A 13,579-nucleotide genomic window follows, 5' to 3' on the forward strand; every position below is an offset into this window, starting at 1 on the left:
CTGCCTTTCTTTACTTTTGGGAAAAAAGAAAAATATTATTTTCAAACTGTCATAAAGGAAAATACGGGCTGGGAATATGGCCTAGCAGTAGAGTATTTGCCTCACATACATAAAGCCCTGGATTTGATTCCTCAGCACCACATATATAGAAAAAGCCAGAAGTGGCACTGTGGCTCAAGTGGTAGAGTGCTAGCCTTGAGCAAAAAGAAGCTAGAGACAGTGCTCAGGCCCTGAGTCCAAGCCCAAGGACTGGCAAAAAAAAAAAAAAAGAAAGAAAAAGAAAGAAAAAAGAACAGAGAATAAAAGAAAAAGAAAGGAAAATACATTGAAAAGAAAAATGGTAGTATTATGGTCTGGTGTGACCTACAAGAAACTCAGAAAATTTTTTTTAGGTTTCATATGCCCTCGGTTCTTATATTAAGAGTTAAAATATAGGGTGGGAATATAGCCTACTGGCAAGAGTGCTTGCCTTGTATGCATGAAGCCCTGGATTCGATTCCCCAGCACCACATACATAGAAAATGGCCAGAAGTGGCACTGTGGCTCAACTGGTAGAGTGCTTTCCTAAAGCAAAAAGAAGCCAGGGACAGTGCTCAGGCCCTGAGTACAAGGCCCACCCCCCCAAAAAAAAGAGTTAAAATATAGATTTGAGTTATATACAAAGCTGACATACTAACAAACGTAGAACTCAGAAAGGTCTATACCTATTTTTCCAAGACAATTTGAAAGAAAATTTTACTTGGTAAGTAGTGTTTAATTTTTAACTTACAAGTTACAGGTATTCAGACTGATCTATTAATAATTTATGAACCAGAGTTTCACAGTTAATTAGTTATTTTTAAGGTACCTGGTAGGTCTTTTCCCAAAATGGAATTAAAATCTGACAATGTGTTCTCAGTTCAGATGTGAATATGGAAAGACATTTGCATGGATTTTCACTAGGTCTCTACACTGTTCTGATAAGATGGCATCAGTAAAAAACTAAAACTCTTGAAGTTGGTAAAGTAAATTGAAAAGTCACATTGAAAACAATATATTAATAAAATATAATTTGCCGATAAAGAAATAATATTTGCCTGTAGTCATGCTGCCTCACCTTCAGTTTTGCTTATCCTCTAAAGAAATTATGGTTTTGTAATGATGGACTCACAGCTTGTATTTTTTGCATTTGCTGAAGGCTAAACCAGTTTTGGAATGAACATATCATTTCAAGATTTGTCATATTTCAAGTCAGTTTAAGCTTCTCCATGAAAGTGTGAGTACAGTCATAGCTTTCTATAATTGGATTAAAAATGACTTTTGCCAAAATTGGTTAAGGCATCTTAACCTTCAGAAGGAAATGTTAAGCACATTAGATATTGGTATGTTTACCTAATTTTCTCAAACTTCAACAACCAGTGACATCTTTGTAATTAGTGGACCATCAAGATCTCTTCACAGGGTGTCAGAAGGGCATGGTGGCAAAATCTGTAAAGACCTTCCAAGGTGGAAATTAGAAAATTAATAGGGGTGACCATGGGTTCAAGAGACTCGATTTCTGCTTTCTGTTTTGCTCTACTCCCACCTATTACTGGGAAATCCCACACGGAGATGTTAATCAAAATTCCAGTGAAACTTGTTTCAAGTTTTTCATGAAGACTTACAAATGAAAAGTTGGATATGTGGCATACAGTTTGGAAAGTAAATAAAAGTTGGAATGGCTCTCTGCAGCAACTTTCCTTAGCATGAATTTATTGTTTGTACAAAACCATGAATACACACTTCAGTTCTGTATTTGTGGGCATAATTCATTTTGAATGCTTAATTTCCTTCACTTACTCCTCCCTCTTTAACACACAATTTCACTGCAAGCATACAGTATGAGTTCTATTGTAATAGAGGTCACCTTGAACCCAGGAGTTTTGAGAAATTGGTCCGGTGCCATTCCAAATTTAGCAAGGAGATCCCACTGTACACAGACATTTGATCACATAATGGCCAGAGAAGCTTATTAAAACTAGGGTCACCCTTCCCCATGGCAATATTTAAGTACCCTTGAGCATCCTGGATTCCAGATTAAACTGAAGCACTTCCCAGTCAAGCACTTGCTCCTTGAATATGGAATGTTCTAGCTCAGTCTACAACAGCAAGCACTTGCTCCTTGAATATGGAAAGTTCTAGGTCAGTCTACAACAGTAATCAAGTGGCAGTGGAGAGAAATTAGGTCCAAAAATACTTAGGTTCAACAAAATACATAAAAACTGAGGCAGAAATAAAAGACCCCTTTAACTACATTAACTGGAAATAACTGCTTGACCATGCTTCCTTGACAGTTGTGTCAAATTCACCTTCAATATAAAGAAATGTATGATGTTATGTATATGAAGTTATGTGACAGTATTTTATAGAGTACAAGGATTGTATAATTACTGTTGATTTATTGAGTATGAACAGATTACTAAATGAATCTCACAAGTAGAATTTCCTATTTCATTTCTAATTTCTAATAATTAAAACTTGTCTTATTCAAAGATTGAATTGCTAACATATTTTAAAAATTAGAGGATAATGTATGTATAAGAGCTTTTAAAAATAAGTATATTCTTGTTTATATACAGATGATATACAGAGGAGTTGCAGTTACATAAGTCAGGAAATGAGTATACTTCCTTTTGGACAATATCACCCCTTCTGTTGCTCTCTCCCACTTTCCACCTCCTATCCCTGCGTGCAAGTAGGATAGCTCATTTTCTACATAGCGTCTAGTGAGTACTAATGCTCAACTTGTTCACTCTTTTCACTCCACTTCTATCGCCCTCAAAGGCAAATAAGCATACAAGAAAAAGGAAAGGAAAAACCTCTAGTTTACACTTTCTAGAATTCATTTGGATAATTATTATTTTATATAACCAGAGGCACACAATCATTGCCCCTTTCTATTTCCTCCCCAAAGAGTATCATCTTTTGGTCTTACTGTGTGTGAATGCCTATAGGCCTGTATAATTTATCATGTCTTGGTGTATTTTAGATCTAGCTTTTCTCATCTAAGAGAAAATGTGCCACTGTCTCTCTGAACTTGGCTTACCTCACTTATTATGATTTGTTATAATGTGATCCATTTCCCATCAAATTGCACTATATTCTTCCTAATGAGTGTGTAATATTCCATTGTGAATAAGTCAGTGCCATATTGCTTTTTAGTCCTGTCGGGAATCTTGACCACTTCCATAAATTGGCTATTGTGTAGCAATGAACATGGATATAAAAGTGTATTTATGGTATCCTGGCTTGTTATGTTCTGGGTGGATGCTCAGGAGTGGTATGGCTTGGTCTTAGGGAAGGTCTAGGTTTAGTTTTTTGAGGAACACCCAGACTGCTGTCCAGAGTTGTACTAGTTTACATTCTCACCAACAGTCCAACAGGCTTCCTTTTTCTCACATCCCCACCAATGTTTGTTGTTGTGCGAATTCACAGTGTTGAGCAATTTAACTGGGGTTGAGATGGCATCTCAGATTTGTTTTGATTTGCATTGATGAGCATTTCCTCATGCACTTTTTTGCCATTCTTACCTCTTCTTCTGTCCATAGCTTCTTTGCCCATTTAGGAATTGGCTTATTAGCTTTAGGAGGGGTTAGTTTCCTGAGCTCCTCATATATTTTGGACATTAAGCCTTTGTTGCATGTTTTGCTTGCAAAGATCTTCCCTCAGTCTATTAGCTATCTTTCTAGTTTAGTAACTATGTCCTTTGGCTGTCTGTGCAGAAACTTTTAATTTTGATGTGATTCAATTTGTCAAGTCTCTCCCAATCTACTTGTACTACACACTTCCATATTACTTTATATTATTAAAATGCTTTTACATATAATGCCCTCTTCATCTCTTGTAACCATTTTCAAAGTAGGCAAACCAATTATTATTGCTGTTTCTTTTTTATTATTATTCTGTAGAAATGAAAATGAATTCTCCAATAACAAATTAGTAACTTGTAAAGTACAATAATAAGTTTGGGGTATGTTTGAACTACCTATGATAGAAACAATTAAAAAATACTGTTATATACAAATACTGCCATTTACAATATTAAGTCCTGGAATAAAAATATCTGGATAATTACTCAGACTCTATAGCTTAATAGATGTGAGATTTGGGGTGATTTAAAAACAATTGATCACATTGTTAGAAAGATTATTATACAGCACATACTACCTTAAAATTCATAATCTCCCCTGCCTGTTGTTGAGTGCTGGGATTATAGAAGTGCTCTAATGTGCCATCCTACAAATTTATTAAGTTTTGGTTTTCTTGTTTTAATATGGAGGTAATTATAGTTCTCTTACACTGATACTGTGAAAAAATGATGTAACACCTGTTAAGTGTTTAAATAGCTTGTGGACTACAGGAATTCATTAAATAACACACATATTATTACAATAACATTTATAGAGAAGACACTGCCTCCCTGGATAAAGACATATTCAGCTTATTTTACTTTATATATTTATTAACTTATATAGAATATAAAAATGAATGTGGAATTTAAGTTGATGCTCAGATGACTGAATGTATTTGAACAAACTCTCCTAAAATATATCAACATGATACTGAAAATGTTTTGTGAGATTTGATTATACTTTACTTTTAAAGTACTAGTACAAAGTAGTTGTCTTGTTTAGCAAAGCAGTTTATGAATGCAACATGTCTTGAGCAAAGTTACCCTTTCAATATTCTCCCTCCCCCCACCACTACCCTTTTCTTTTCTAAGTTTTGTAGGGAATGAAACACAGATTCTTCCCCTCTTGTTCTCTACATTTGTCCACCCTTTTACCCTTGACCCCCACCCTTTTAGAGTACCTGCTTTCTGGTGTTTAATTTTGCTGAACTGTGACTTCTTCTTTCTAAGGAATTATACTTTGTGTTCTGGTTTGAATCTACTGTATTTCAATTAGTCCATTGTGTGCACTTGCATACAACCCAATGATTATATATTTTTGTGATGAAAAAAATTAAGCATTTATTTATCGACATAAATACTTGAAATATTTCCAACAGTTAATTTCTTATTTCATTGACATAGGAGACATCCTAAATTGATGTTTTCTCCATTACAATTAGGAGATACCATAACGTAATTGAACAGTTGCAGTCTTCCTGGGATGGTGGCACAGTTGATGTTTATTTCTTTCTGTCCTTCAGAGTTGCCATAATTCTCCTTCTGTGTAATGAGAAACAGGTGTACATGAGTCAAAACTCATTAAGATGAAAAGCGCTGAGTGCCATATTTCTCTTTGTACCATGTAATGGATATAGTGCTCTCAAATTAAATAGGTTTCAGTATGTATGCTTATTGCCCGATCATTGTTAATTGGAAATGAATCCTAGTGACAAAACTGCAGTGCTATTGATTTTAATCTATGTGCCACATTTTACGAAACACAGAGAAAATGCATGTTCTTTTTTCTGCATCATTCACAGATTTTCATTTGTTATTAGTAACCTCTTCCATAAAAAATATACTTTTCTACCATGAGCTTAGTACCCTGTAGCTTAGGAAAAATTACAAAATTGCTGACTGGGAAGAAAAACTTTTTGAATTTCTTTAGTATGCTATTAATTTTATAAACATATTAACTAAGGGTTTCTACTTAGTATAATCTAGTTGTAAGATCACAACATGAGCAAAAATCCATTAGGCCAAAGAATATATTTATGCAATTAATTTGCATATGTCATTAGTAACTCACAGAACCTGATAGCATCAATAATACCTGTACTAATTACAATTAAAATTCATTAAAATGCCATATGAATAAAGAGATGAAATAGAGAATCAGTTACTGAGCTACATTAAAATGGTTTAAATATTAACACTTTTTGAAAGAGGATTTTAAAGTTAATTTTAATATGCAATTCTGATATTTGAATCTGAGACTACACCATCAAATAGAAATTTATTTCTTCCTTAAAATGAATATTCTTTAAAGAGATATCATATATTCATTTCATTTTAATACTTATAAAACCAACCAAGCTTTGAAAGGATTTTTAAGTATTTGCAAAAGTATAAAAATGAATAAACTGTAAACCAAATCTACAAATAAAATTCTTGTAAATCAAGTGGATTTGCCTAACTCATCAGGGCTTTCATTCAGCCCACACTTTAGTTTGATATAAACTACTTTCCTTCACTGCTTCCTCCTTCCTTCCTTCCCTCCTTCCTTTCCTTCCTTCCTCCCTCCTTCCTTTCCTTCCTCCCTTCCCTCCTTCCTGTCCTTCCTCCCTTCCCTTCTTCCCTCCCTCCCTTCCTTCCCTCCCTCCCTCCCTCCCTCCCTCCCTCCCTCCCTCCCTCCCTCCCTCCTCCTTCCTTCCTTCCTTCCTTCCTTCCTTCCTTCCTTCCTTCCTTCCTTCCTTCCTTCCTTCCTTCCTTCCTTCCTTTCTTCGTTGTCGTTGTCTGTGTCTGTACTGTTACCTGAACTCAGAATCTAGATTCTACCCCTTATTTTCACTTCTGGCTTTGGGAACATAAAAGCCTCATGGACATTCCTGCCCAAAATTACAAATGTGAGCCAATGAAGCCCAGTTCTCTCAGTTTGATCAGATATTTTAAATTACTGAATATGAAACTGTGGAATTTTACATGAAATCATAAAATATTAAAAGTAGCATATAAGATGTGATACTTTGTGAGTGTCAAGAACTTACATGACAACACCTGTGTCATTATTTTTGTAATGTGAAAAGTGCACAAAAAGGGAAATATGTCTCCTAAGACAAATAGAATTCAAGTACAATAAGACTCACATGCTTTTTAATCATAAAAAACCACTTTTAAATGCATAAGTAATGCAATAGAATATAATTATAATCAAAGCACTGAGCATTTCAAATTAATTCATTTTAATTAAAGAACATATTCACTGTCATTACAAAAATACAAAAGTATTCTCCACAGCATGGTATAAGTCTGCCTACTCCAAATACTTTTTTAATCCCTCCTCAAAGTTCATTTGTTTTATGTCTTTTATGTGTGTGTGTGTGTGTGTGTGTGTGTGTGTGTGTGTGTGTGTGTGTGTGTGTGTGTGTTGCGTTGCCTGTCCTCAGGCTTGAACTCAGGACCTGGCACTTAGGATTTTGGCTCAAGGCTGGATCTCTACCATTTGAGCCACAGCTCCAGTTAGGCCTTTTTTTGGGGGGGTGAGGAGTGAGGGGAATTGATTAGGGATAAAACTCTCATAGGCTTTTGCCCAGGCTAGTGTTGAACCAAAATCCTCAGGTTCTTGAGTAGCTAAGATTACATGGGTAGTTCATTAGTATATTTGTTTTCATGCCACAGACAGATAGACAGACAGACAGACAGACAGACAGACAGACAGACAGATAGATAGATATGAATGTTCTAGATACTAATTTACATACAGAAATACACACTTTTACATACCTATACATCTATACCTGCATACATATATGCATACATGTATAGTTTGTTTAAATAATGGGTTATAGATTTTCCTTTGCAGGAAGAAAAATGTCTTCTTATTGTTTATACCTGGTCTCTACATATAGACTCAACTTTTCCCATATTGGTAACTTAATTTTTCAATACATGACATAGTCAATTCCAGCATTAGTCAATAGATGTCTTTAAGTTACAACAGCTTAAACAGAATGATTATATAGTTAGGAAAATTCTGTTCCCTGCTAACCGTTTTTCCCACAATAACTGCTGAGATAGTAATTGGATACTGGGTCTACTCAGGATGAATTATTAGTAATTACTAGAATTATTAGTAATTTACCTGTTTCTACTCTCAGCCACATTGTGACTATTTACACCAGGCCCAAGGGACTCAGATATGTAACAGATATATTTGTTGGGCATATCCCTATGTACTCATTTCTATTTTATTCTCCTGTTCCAGGAAAATCTTGCTTCCTCTCAGGTCTCTAGACATATGGTTGGTTGGAAATTATATATGCTATCAAGTCTTAATTTTGTTGATAATCTCTTCTGTCCAAGGGGAAAATTAGGACCTTTTCCAGAATAAATTATCATCATCTAATATTCTTACTACTTTCAGTATTGAGGAAAATTTTGCAATTTTTAGAGTGTAAAAATTACATTTGTTCTAAGCACAATGTTTTTGATGAACTTATGGAATTAAGCTGTCACACATTTTTGAATTTAATGGTGATAGTATATAATTTTACTTACAACCTTTATTATATAAGTCCCCCTTTTATAAAAACTAAGGAAGGATTTTATCAACTTAAGAGTTTCTCTCTCTGACTTTCTACTTTTGAAAGTAGCTTAAGTACTTTATTCTGGACTTTCTGCCTGTAAGGATTTCATTACATGCAGTTTCTTTAGCACTAAGATGTTTCTATAATTATAAAGAATAATTTTATGGGATGAAAAAATGTCAATAAGTTGTTTGATTCAATACACAATACTTTAGTGAATTTATATCTATGATCATAAGTAATAATGGTCTATTCTATTTCATTTTGTTTCTATTCATCTCATTTTTCACTTTTCATTTCTATTCATTTCACTTTAGCACAATATTGTTATACCTTTTGGGAAAAAGCAAAAACCCTGCATCACTTCTGAAAAAGTAACAGTAATCTCAGAGTGTTTTAATTAATCAATGACTTATAAATATGTGTGTTTAACCATTTGTTTTGCATGTGTTTTCATATGTCTTTATGCACACGTTTATATTAAGAACTATACAGCTGGGCATCATGAGCTCATGCCTCTAACACTAGCTACTCAGGATGCTATGATTGAAAGATTGCAGTTTGAAGCCAGCTCAGTCAGGAAAGTTCATGAGACCCTTAGCTCCAATTAATAACAGAAAATGCCATAAGTGGAGGTAGAGCTCAAGTGGGAGAACACTAGCCTTGAGCAGAAAAGGAGCTAAGGAACAGAGCCCAGGCCCAGAGTTCAAACCTGAAGACCAACAAAAAATGATTAATATACATATAGATATAAAAATATATACACATATGTAGTGTGTGTTTATATATCCACCCATCTATATATGCATAATGCAGGGTATTAAGCTTTATCCTTTTTTGAAGGGTTTTCACCTACAAAATCTAATGGTCTTTAATTTCAAGTGATTTTATTTTACTAAAATATTTTTCTACCACTATCTATTATTGCCTGTATTAAAGTTTAGGCAATCTACCCATATATGTTTATCACCAATTTTCTTTTCCAAAAATTACTTTAACTTATAAATATTGTGCCTTTTCAGGTGGAAGTTGATAAATTATCTATCTATTGTAAATAATTGAGACAAAATATGCCTAATATATGACATGCTTCAGTCTTTAAATAAGAATGTACTTTAGAATCTGTTAAGATAATAAAAGAATCTAACCAATTCATTTCTTTTTGCATGGTGCTATATAAAGGGGACACTAGGAATCTCATTTGTGGTATACTGGAAAAAATGAAACTTTATTATTTTACTTTGTGGAATTTTTTTTATTATTTTTAAGTAGCTGTACAAAAGAGTTGCCATTCAACAAAGCAGTTTATGACCTTGATCAAGCGCATCCTTTTCAACATTCTCCCCCATCCCTCTCAATTCACTTCTTCCCCCACTTTTCTTAATCTTTTAGGATATACATTAAATGCTTGCCTGTATTTCTCCTTTCATTGTCAACTCCTCTCCTTCTTGATCCCACACCAGTCTTTCAAGTACACATGTCTTGATGTTGATTTTGTTGAACTTGGACGTTCTATTTCTAACGAGTTATACTGCATTCTCCCTTAAATCTAACAGATGGATATACAGAAAGGTTAAAATGATAAAGCCCTCAATGAGTCAACAACTCAATTAATAAATGGACCACAGAGCTACTCTTCTAGAAGTGATAGTCAATAGACAAATGAAAAGATGGCTCAATATTTCTGGCCATAAAGGGAATGCAACTCAAAACAACTCAGATTCCATTCCACCCCAGTTAGAATGGCCATTATCAAGAAAACAAACCATAAAATGCCTGTGGGAAAAGTGAAACCCTAATACACTGTTGGTGGGAATGTAAACTTGTCCAAACACTCCAGAAGATAGTATGGAGATTCCTCAGAAAACTAAACATAGAACTACCCTATGATCCATCAATTCTACTTCTGGGCATTTATTCACTACAACACAAATCATGATATAGTAAAACTGCCAGAACAACCATGTTCTTGGCCTCACTATTCATCACCGTCTAGGTATAGAATCTACCCATATACCTCTCAATCTATGATTGGATAAAGAAATTATAGCATATGTATACACAATGGAATTTTACTGATCTGTTAATAAGAATGGTGTGGTATCATTTGTAAAGAATGAAAATACCTGGAAAAAATATATATTCTTAACACTGAGAAGAACAAAGACTATCAAAGATTATAATATACAAAGGTAATAGTGGTTTTCATGTTTTATGCTATGTGAGTGTGCATGATTTTTACACTTACAAGTTCACAAAATTAAAAACAATCACACTATTTATAAAGGAAATGTGTATATCTGTTATTCATCAAACATTTGAAATATGTTAGTTTATACGTCATTTTGAGAAAATTAAATGTGTAGTTCAGGTTCTTTACTTATCAACTGAGCTTATCTTTCCTTTCAGAATGTATAATGTTTACTTATCTGGAGAAAAATGTCTGTGATTACACAAATTCACATATTCCAGGTATAATAACTTAAAATAATATATTATTGTAAATACAAACATATATGAATTAAATAACCATGAAATATATTAAATTAAGGCTGAGGAGTAGAAACTGTTAACTGCTGAGGGATTAAACCACAGGTACAACCCAATCCCAAAATTTATATTAGGCAATAAAACCAAAACTATGAACTGGTGCTTACTTCCAACTTCTGAAAAATACACACATATTTCCAGGTTGAATATATTTTAGGTCTTTGGACTTCGTTTTTATTTATATGTAAAATAGCTAAGTTTAGTAATTCTGTGTTCTCTGATACCAGCTGTAAACCAACACTTCAAATAAAAATAATCTCTCCACTGTATCATATTTAATATTCATTTTAAAGTTTAGTTTTTTCATTATCATATTCTTTAGTTTGTTTCATATTTTCAGCAACTAAATTTGAATGCCATCTCTTCCCTTATGCCTTTTACACTCTGCACTAACTCCAAGAATTGGAACACACTCTGATTTATGGGTGTGGGGCCCAAAACCTCTACTGAAATGAGACTTAGATACAGACTGTTGGGTTCAAGTCTTCAAATCAAAGTAAGTGAATTTCAGACATAAAATAGAATTCTTCCAACATGAATCTGTAGACTAAAATTCACACATTAAGTAAACAATAGAATTTGTTGTTGTGCTGAAAATGCAATCTGGGAAAACAGAGTAAGGATAGACAAAAGTTGAAATGTCTAATTTCTGGTTATGCTTAGGAACTGGTTACTGCCTCTAATAAAAAAAGAGAGACAAGAAGAATATATATGTGTCAAATTATAACTGATACCAGTAGATAATACTATGTTTCTCTAGGAAAGTATATCAAACAGTCAAAAGAATTATAAATAGTTTTTAATAAACTTCCATTTTTATTTCCTTAACAAAATTGAAGTAACAAGTTAAATTACTTTCTTTTGCTTCACTTGGTCTAAATTGTCATTTCTGACTCCTTTGTGTCTTTAGTTATGGCATTAAATACATCTTTCAAAAGTCATAACTTGTTTACCTCTATTGCCTTACCTATTTGCGAAGACCAGATCTTTTAATAGTTTATAATAATATACTTATTATTATTCTCCATTGAATTTCTTGTTCTTGGATACTCTGCTGCACAGAGGATATGTTTTCCATACACCTTGTTAGTAACATAAACCTACACATGCTTTTTAATCTCTTGTGATCTCTACAGTATTTATTTAATTTTTTTCTAACAAAAGTATTAAATCCAAGTCATGTGCTAGTGTCTCAGATCTGTAATCCTAGTCAGGAGGCTGAAATCTGAGGACCTTGGTTCAAAGCCAGCCTGGGCAGGAAAGTCTGTGAGACACTAATCTCTAATTAACTACAAACAACAACAACAAAAATGGGAGTAGAGCTGTGGCTCAAGTATAGAGTGCTAGCCTTGGGCAATAAATAAATGAATAAAAGCTCTGGGGCAGCACCCAGCAGTGGTCAAGCCCCATGACCAACACAGTTTTGGGTTTGTTTTTTTCAAAGCATTCATGGGTATAAATCTGTAAGAATTTGTGCAGAATTTAAATATGAGCAAAACACTAAATTACTAAGAAATCAAAGCAAACCTAACTACAGGGAGTTGTTCCTTGTTCATAGATAGGAAATTCAATATAAAAAGTTCTTTCTGAATGACTCTATTGATTTAAAGAAACATGAATCATTTTATCAAGTTATTTTCTGGATATTAATAAGCTCATTTTAAAATCTATGTGGAGATACAAATGACACCAAAGAGGTAATAAAATATTGAAAAAAACAATGTCAGAGGATTTATTAATAAGTTGCAGAACAACAATATTTACACTTATGAGACAATATGTTGTAAACCAACTGTACAACTCCAGTGGGTGGGGATTTGGGGGAGAGGGAGGGTGGGAGAAAAGCCAGGGAGGGAATAACAAGTTTGACAAGAAAAGTGATGTACTCAGTACCATACATATGTAATGGTAACCCCTTAATAATAAAAAAAATAAGAGAAAAAGAAGTTGCAGAAAAGAGACAATGTTAGCGGCAAAAGAATTTTTAAAATAGATCAATAAAGCAGGATGTAGAGCCTAAAAATAGTCCCACATAAATTTAGTTGGTAAATCTTTTACAAATAGGCTAATCTAATTTAATGGTGCTAAAAAAATGGTGTTAAAGCAATTGCATCTACACATACACAAAACAGAATCTAGACACAAACCTCCATTCTTCATGAAACCTTCACAAATTGGATTATAGATATAAATATAAAGAAACAAAAGCATAGGACCCCTCAAAAATAATAAAGAAGAAAACCTAGGTGGCTCTGGATTTGGGAATTTTTTTTAGATGTAAAACCAAAGGCATCATTCATGAAGAAATATTTAATAAGCTGTACTTTATTAGAATTAAAGTTTCCTTTTCTGAAAACTCTGCCAAAAAGAGAATGAAAAGACAAGCTACAAATTGGAAATGGTATTACCAGATGAAATATTTGCTAAAATAATTGCCAAAATATACAAAGGGAAACTCATTAAGAACTGAAGAAAATGTTTTAACAACTGACCAAAAAAGATATACAGATGGATAAATAGCATATGCACATGATAAGAGGCTCTTCAGTACATGTCTTCCAGTGAAATGCACATTAAAATACAATGGGAAAGGGGCTGGGGATATGGCCTAGTGGCAAGAGTGCCTGCCTCATATACATGAGGCCCTGGGTTCGATTCCCCAGCACCACATATACAGAAAATGGCCTGAAGTGGCGCTGTGGCTCAAGTGGCAGAGTGCTAGCCTTGAGCAAAAAGAAGCCAGGGACAGTGCTCAGGCCCTGAGTCCAAGCCCCAGGACTGGCCAAAAAAAAAAAAAAATACAATGGGAAAA

Source organism: Perognathus longimembris, chromosome 4, assembly GCF_023159225.1.
Source record: "Perognathus longimembris pacificus isolate PPM17 chromosome 4, ASM2315922v1, whole genome shotgun sequence".
Classification (NCBI taxonomy): Eukaryota; Metazoa; Chordata; class Mammalia; order Rodentia; family Heteromyidae; genus Perognathus; species Perognathus longimembris.